Raw genomic sequence first — 8917 nt, forward strand, 5'->3', positions numbered from 1 at the left:
CGCTGCCCTTGCGCTGCACCGGAGCCGCCAACACCCACGCCACCCGCCGCCTCTCGCCGACAACAGTGCCACCTGCCGTCGTCCCGGAGCTGCCGGAGCCGCCACCCGCCTCGCCGGACTCGCTGGAAGCCGCCACCGTCACCGTCGTGTTTTTTTCGGTTTAGGTAAAACCGTCGGGTTTTTTTAATACACTAGATCTGTTTTTTAATAGATCGGTTCGGTTTTTCGTCGGTTTATTTAGCGAACGTCCGTACGTTCGTTCGTTTTAACGAACGTTGTTCGCCGGTTAGGTTCAGACAGCGAATGTTCGTTCGTTAGTCTGTTCGTTTTTAATTTTCGCCGGGGTTTTATCTGTGACGAATGTTCATGGCTGAAGGTCATTGTTTTGCACTCAGCTATGTCGTAGGAGTTGATGGACTCATTTACCTTCAAAGCCTTCCGCTGTTATCTAGTTTAGATGGCCTTCAGCCATGATTTATTTATCTAATAATACTCTTTATGAGGACTCGATGTAATAAGTGTGTGATTGAAACTCTGTTATAATTCCTCGAGTATTATGCATGTCAGCATTACCGATCCAGGGATGACAATGATGCACAGAGACTTGACCGTTTGAGGTCTAGTCGCTACAAAACATCAGCATCTACTCCTGCAGCAGGCCTTTCACCTAGCGGTGCATCAAGAACATGATTCTTCTGTGCAGCAATGATGATAATCCTCAAGTTATGGACCCAATCCATGTAGTTGCTATCATCATCTTTCAACTTAGCTTTTTCCAGGAACACATTAAAATTCAAGGGAATGGTAGCACGGGCCATTGATCTACAACATAGATATGCAAATACTATCAGGACTAAGTTCATGATAAATTAAGTTCAATTAATCAAATTACTTAATAACTCCCACTTAAACTAACATCCCTCAAGTCATCTAAGTGATACTTGATCCAAATCAACTAACCCATGTCCGATCATCACGTGAGATGGGGTAGTCATCAATGGTGAACATCTCTATGTTGATCATATCTACTATATGATTCATGTTTGATCTTTCGGTCTCCAGTGTTCCGAGGCCATGTTTGTACATGCTAGGCTCGTCAAGTTTAACCCAAGTATTCTGCATGTGCAAAACTGTCTTACACCCGTTGTATGTGAATGTAGAGTCTATCACACCCGATCATCACGTGGTGTCTCAACACGATGAACTGTAGAAATGATGCATAATCAGGGAGAACACTTTTACATTGAAATTTAGTGAAGGGATCATCTTATAATGCTACCGCCGTACTAAGAAAAATAAGATGCATAAAAGATAAACATCACATGCAATCAAAATATGTGATGTGATATTGCCATCATCATCTCGTGCTTTTGATCTCCATCTCCAAAGCATCGTCATGATCTCCATCGTCACCGGCTCGAAACCTTGATCTCCATCCTTGCATCATGGTCGTCTTGCCAACTATTGCTTCTACAACTATCGCTAACGCATAGTGATAAAGTAAAGCAATTGCATGGTGTTTGCATTTCATACAATAAAGAGACAACCATAAGGCTCCGGCTGATTGCTGATAACTTTACAAAACATGATCATCTCGTACAATAACATTTATCACATCATGTCTTGACCATATCACATCACAACATACCCTGCAAAAACAAGTTAGACGTCCTCTACTTTGTTGTTGCAAGTTTTACGTGGCTACTACGGGCTTCTAGCAAGAACCGTTCTTACCTATGGCAAAAACCACAATGGTGATTCATCAAGTTTGTTGTTTTAACCTTCTTCAAGGACCGGCTGCAGTCAAATTTGATTCAACTAAAGTAGGAGAAACCGACAGCCGCCAGCCACCTTTATGCAAAACTAGTTGCATGTCTATCGATTGAACTGATCTCATGTACGTGGACATGTAAGGTTGGTCCAGGCCACTTTATCCCACAATACCATCGAATCAAAATAAGACATTGATGGTAAGCAGTATGACTATCACTACCCACAACTCTTTGTGTTCTACTCGTGCATATCATCTAGACCTGGCTCTGATACCACTGTTGGGAATCATTGCATGGAAAACAAAAAAAATTATATGCACACACAATGATCTATCCATGGAGATGCATAGCAACGAGGGGGAGAGTGTGTCTACATACCATCATAGACCGCAAGCGGAAGCATTTCACAACACGGTTGATGTAGTCGAACTTCTTCGCGCTTCAACCGATCAAGTAGCGAACGCACGACACCTCCGTGTTTTGCACATGTTCAGCTCGGTGACGCCCCTCTCCTTCTTGATCCAACAAGATATCGAGGTAGTAGATGAGTTCCGTCAGCACGACGGCATGGTGCGGTGATGGTGAAGTGATCTCCACAGGGCTTCGCCTAAGCATTACGAAAATATGACCAGCGGTGTAAATGGTGGAGGGTGGTGCCGCACACGGCTATGCAATAGTCTGGGGTGTGCTAGGCGCCCCCTCCCACATATATATAGGTGGGGAGGGGAGAGGCCAGGGCGTGCCCTAGGGTTGGCCGCCGGCCCCCTAGGGGCCCTGCCTTGCCCTGCGCCCCCTGCCATGTTTCCCCAAGGGGGAAGGAAAGAGGGGGGAAGAGGGAAGGAAGTTGGAATCCTAGTCCACACTTTCCTTTCCCTTCTCCCTTTCCTTCTCCCCCTTAGGCCGGCGCATATGGGGGCGCACCACCCCTTGTGGCTGGTGCATTTCCCCTCTTGGCCCGATAAGGCCCATACCTTTTGCCCGGGGTGCCCGGAACCTCTTCCGCTGACCCGATAAGTACTCGGTACCCCCCGAAACACTTCCGGTGTCCAAATACCATCATCCTATATATCAATCTTTACCTCTCGACCATTTAGAGACTCCTTGTCATGTCTGTGATCTCATACGGGACTCCAAACAACATTCGGTCACAAAATACATAACTCATATAATACTATATCGTCATTGAACGTTAAGCGTGCGGACCCTACGGGTTCAAGAACTATGTAGACCTGACCGAGACACCTCTCCGGTCAATAACCAATAGTGGAACCTAGATGCCCATATTGGATCCTACATATTCTAGAAGATCTTTATCCGTCGAACCGTTATGACAACATACATAATTCCCTTTGTCCATCGATATGTTACTTGCCCGAGATTCGATCGTCAGTATTTTCATACCTAGTTCAATCTAGTTACCGGCAAGTCTCTTTACTCATTCCATAATACATCACCTCATGACTAACTCCTTAGTCATTTGCTTGCAAGCTTATGATGTGTATTACCGAGAGGGCCCAGAGATACCTCTCTGATACTCGGAGTGACAAATCCTAATCTCGATCTATGCCAACTCAACAAACACCTTCAGAGATACCTGTAGAGCATGTTTATAATCACCCAGTTAAGTTGTGATGTTTGATAGCACATAAGGCATTCCTCTGGTATCCGGGAGTTGCATAATCTCATAGTCTAAGGAATATGTATTTGATATGAAGAAAGCAATAGCAATAAAACTGAACGATCATTATGCTAAGCTAACGGATGGGTCTTGTCCATCACATCATTCTCCTAATGATGTGCTCCCGTTATCAAAAGACAACTCATGTCCATGGTTAGGAAATCTTAACCATCTTTGATCAACGAGCTAGTCTAGTATAGGCTCACGAGGGGCACGTTATTTGTTTATGTATTCACACATGTATTAAGGTTTCCGATCAATACAATTCTAGCATGATTAATAAACGTTCATCATGAATAAGGAAATATAAAATAAAAACTTTATTATTGCCTCTAGGGCATAGTTCTTTCAATGGCAAGCGGGGATCTATTTATATAGGGGCGCCTTCTGCGAAATGTGAGTGTCGTTGTGCATTTATCTATCTATCTATCCTATAAAAGGCGCTAGGCTACCCACCATTCTAAAGCCCCCGCATGCGGTGTGCTCGATCAACCGCTCGATTCGTTCCCTGTAGCTCACTTTTTGCTGCTAGCGTGTGGTGAACCATTAGTTTTTTTACATTCACAATTGCTTCATGAGTGGTTGTCAGGTAGGCCTCATTAGCCATAGTCCAGTGAATCATTTGATTTTTACCATCATTGAGGTGTGTTTTGTTTGGGCTAGTGATGGGTCATCCTAGAAAATATCTGCCTCCACTTCCCATATCTATCTTTCCTCACTCACCTCCCTCCGTGCCAGCGCATCTCCTCTGATTCACCTCCTCTTCTTCGTGGGCGGCCGGCGTGGCAATTCACGTCACCGTTCGTCCAGCCTGCCGCTCTCTCATTTCTCTCCTCTCTCAGATTGAGGGTGGCCAGTGTTGCTTCATATTCTTTCCTTTCATCCTGATGCCTATGTGCCTTCCATCCACGACTGCTTCCATCTCCATGTGTGTAGCGGCCAATCCCCTCATTCCTTGCTCTTCTCTCTCTGTCGCAACCTCTTCTCAACCCTCCTACCATCCGTCCACTTCAGACACTACCGCCCTCCCCTTACCTCGTCTGCCAGGTCAACAGGGACGATGAGGTACCTGTTGACGAGGGCAGAGCATAGTCATCAAATCCGTCACTACCACGGATCTCCAGCTTGCTGCTGCCGTCGAGGTCCGACATGACTTGCCCTTTGGTGGCGGCTCCATCAAATCATGTATAGGGAGCTAGGAGTAGGTTGGGCTTGGGTGTGAGGCGCGATGGTGCGGCGGACGGCGGCCTCAGTGAGTGGGCGAAGACACCTCTGTGTAGCTCCTCCACCTTGCAAGCCTCTCCTCCCCGGCTCAAGGGGAGGTTCGCGGGCCACTGCTTGGACCACTACTACCTCTTCCTCACCGAGAAGCACGAGGTGGGCAGCCAGCAGCTTCGATCCTTTTCCAAATCTATTACTATGCAACCGATGCAACCGAGCATCCGCCAGGTCACAGCTCGGCTTCAGTTAGACAACCTTTTCTTCCTGTTTTTTTTGCCCTTTCTTCTAGTCCAAAGCTTCTCATCTTTGTCTGTGCAGGTTTTTCTCTCTATCCCTACAATGTGTTTGATGAAAATCCAAGAAGGCTGGTAGGGGAGGATTAATCTATGTAATCATGTCATTTCATTTTTGGGATAATTGGTTTTATACCCTTAGTTGTGCCCCCTCGTCAGGATTGCCCCTTTCTGAAAACACATGGTTTTGCCCAACCCACTTTGGCGTCTTGTGCTTTTACCCTTTGACCGTTTGACCATCACTTTGAAAACTTCAGAACTAATTCATACTAAATCAGAAAAATGCAAATAAGATACCAAAATGTTTGGAAAAACATCACATGTATGTCAATGTCACTTGCATTCATGACAAAAGTGTTGGTAAGTGCCCATCTGAATTGTAGCTCTTATCATACCACCATGAATACTAAAATCTAAAAAAATTCAAAAATTCAAAAATAAAGTTGGTGGAAAAGAATGACAAATGTTTTAAGTGATTGCCAAGTTTCATCAGGGAATGACATTCGTGGAAGTCATGGCAAAAAAACAATCAACACTCGACATTAGATTTTTTTTCCACCGCTTCCACAAATGTCATTCCCTGATGAATCTTGGCAAGCACTTAAAACATTTGTCATTCTTTGCCACCAACTTTTTCCTTTTTGTATTTTTTTAGATTTTACTATTCATGGTGGTACGATAAGAGCCAAAACACGGATGGGCACTTACAAAAACTTTTGTCATGAATGCAAGTGACATTGGCATACAGGTGATGTTTTTCCAAACATTTTGGTATCTTATTTGCCTTTTTCTGATTTAGTATGAATTAGTTATGAAGTTTTCAAAGTGATAGTCAAACGGTCAAAGGGCAAAAGCACAAGATGCTAAAGTGGGTTGGGTAAGACTGATAACCCACAAGTGTAGGGGATCAATTGTAGCCTCTTTAGATAAGTAAGAGTGTCGAACCCAACGAGGAGCTAAAGGTAGAACAAATATTCCCTCAAGTTCTATTGACCACCGATACAACTCTACGCACGCTTGATGTTCGCTTTACCTAGAACAAGTATGAAACTAGAAGTACTTTGTAGGTGTTGTTGGATAGGTTTGCAAGATAATAAAGAGCACATAAATAAAAAGTAGGGGCTATTTAGATGAAGACACAACTAAGTTAGTTTTTAGTAGAGAGCTTTTTGTCACGAGAAATTTATTTGTCCCTAGGCAATCGATAACTAAACCGGTAATCACTATTGCAATTTTATTTGAGGCAGAGGCATAAGCTAACATACTTTCTCTTCTTGGATCATATGCACTTATGATTGGAACTCTAGCAAGCATCTGCAACTACTAAAGATCATTAAGGTAAAACCCAACCATAGCATTAAAACATCAAGTCCTCTTTATCCCATACGCTACAACCCCCTTACTCGGGTTTATGCTTCTGTCACTCAAGCAACCCACTATAAGCGAATCATGAACGTATTGCAACACCCTACAGCGGGAATCCCTCATGCTTGCGCGACACGGAGAGCACCATAGGACAGCACCAATAATAAAACATGCAACTCAAACCAGTCACGATCATCAATTAACCCATAGGACAAAGCGGATCTACTCAAACATCATAGGATAGCCATACATCATTGGGAAATAATATATAGCGTTGAGCACCATGTTTAAGTAGAGATTACAGCGGGTAAAAGAGAGGTTACACCGCTGCATAGAGGGGGGAAGAGTTGGTGATGAGGGCGGTGAAGTTGTTGGTGTAGATCGCGGTGATGATGATGGCCCCGGCGGCGTTCCGGCGCTGCCGGAAGCAAGGGGAGAGAGCCCCCTTCTTCTTCTTCTTCCTTGACCTTCTCCCTAGATGGGAGAAGGGTTTCCCCTCTGGTCCATGGCCTCCATGGCTTGGGAGGGGCGAGAGCTCCTCTGAGATTGGATTTGTCTCTCTGTCTCTCTCTGTTTCTGCGCTCTCAGATTCTGCCCTTTCACCGTTTCTTTTATATTTGGAGATCCGTAACTCCGATTGGGTTGAAACCTTCGCCCAGATTTTTCTCCGAAAATTAGCTTTCTTGCGGCAAAAGAAGAGCGTCAACCGCCTTACGGGGTGCCCATGAGGGTCAGGGGCGTGCCTGCCCCCCTAGGGCGCGCCCCCTGCCTCGTGGCCCCCTCGGGCACTGTCTCGCGTTGATTTTTCTTCCAGAAAATCAAAGATATTCCAAAAATATTATCTGTCTGTTTTTATCCCGTTTGGACTCCGTTTGATATGGGGTTTCTGTGAAACATAAAACATGCAATAAACAGGAGCTGGCACTGGGCATTGGATCAATATGTTAGTACTAAATATAAAAAGTTGCCAAAAGTATATGAAAGTTCTAGAATATTGGCATGGAACAATCAAAAATTATAGATATGACGGAGACGTATCAGCATCCCCAAGCTTAATTCCTACTCGTCCTCGAGTAGGTAAATGATAAAAAAGATAATTTTTGATATGGAATGCTACCTAGCATAATCTTGATCATATATCTAATCATGGCATGAATATTAAGACATGAGTGATTCAAAGCAATAGTCAATCATTTGATATTAAGATGATAATACTTCAAGCGTACTAATAAAGCAATCATGTCTTTTCAAAACAACATGTCCAAAGAAAGTTATCCCTACAAAATCATATAGTCTGGCTATGCTCCATCTTCACCACATAAAATATTCAAATAATGCACAACCCCGATGATAAGCCAAGCAATTTTTTCATACTTTTGACGTTCTCAAACCTTTTCAACTTTCACGCAATACATGAGCATGAGCCATGGACATAGCACTATAGGTGGAATAGAATATGACGGTGGAGGTTGTGTGGAGAAGACAAAAAGGGAGAAAGTCTCACATTGACACGGCTAATCAACGGGCTATGGAGATGCCCATCAATTGATGTCAATGCAAGGAGTAGGGATTGTCATGCAACGGATGCACTAGAGCTATAAGTGTATGAAAGCACAAACTGGAAACTAAGTGGGTGTGCATCCAACTTGCTTGCTCATGAAGACCTCGGGCATTTGAGGAAGCCCATCATCGTAATATACAAGCCAAGTTCTATAATGAAAATTCCCACTAGTATATGAAAGTGATAACTCAAGAGACTCTCTATATGAAGAACATGGTGCTACCTTGAAGCACAAGTGTTGTAAAAGGATAGTAGCATTGCCCCTTCTCTCTTTTTCTCTCATTTTTTTATTTTCTTTTTTCTCTTTTTTTCTTTTTTTGTGTGGGCTTCTTTGCCCCCCCTTTTTTTATTTAGGCTTCTTTGGCCTCTCCTTTTTTTATCATAAAGTCCGGAGTCTCATCCCGACTTGTGGGGGAATCCTGCGCACACGCAAGATCATGGTGATGCATAGCAACGATAGGGGAGAGTGTTGTCCACGTACTCTCGTAGACCGAAAGCAGAAGCGTTAGCACAACGCGGTTGATGTAGTCGTACATCTTCACGATCCGACCGATCAAGTACCGAATGCACGGCACCTCCGAGTTCAGCACACGTTCAGCCCGATGACGTCCCTTGAACTTCGATCTAGCCGAGTGTTGAGGGAGAGTTTCGTCAGCACGACGGCGTGGTGACGATGATGATGCTCTACCGACACAGGGCTTCGCCTAAGCACCGCTACAGTATTATCGAGGTGGACTATGGTGGAGGGGGGCACCGCACACGGCTAAAAGATCAAACGATCAATTGTTGTGTCTATGGGGTGCCCCCATGCCCCCATATATAAAGGAGCAAGGGGGAGGCGGCCAGCCTAGGAGGAGGGCGCGCCAAGGGGGGGAGTCCTACTCCCACCGGGAGTAGGACTCCTCCTTCCCTTGTTGGAGTAGGAGAGAAGGAAAGAGGAGGAGAGGGAGAAGGAAAAAGGGGTTGCACCCCTTGTCCAATTCGGACCAGAGGGAGGGCACAGGCCTCCTTCCTTTTGGCCTCTCTC

This window comes from Triticum aestivum, chromosome 7B (assembly GCF_018294505.1).
Source record: "Triticum aestivum cultivar Chinese Spring chromosome 7B, IWGSC CS RefSeq v2.1, whole genome shotgun sequence".
NCBI lineage: Eukaryota > Viridiplantae > Streptophyta > Magnoliopsida > Poales > Poaceae > Triticum > Triticum aestivum.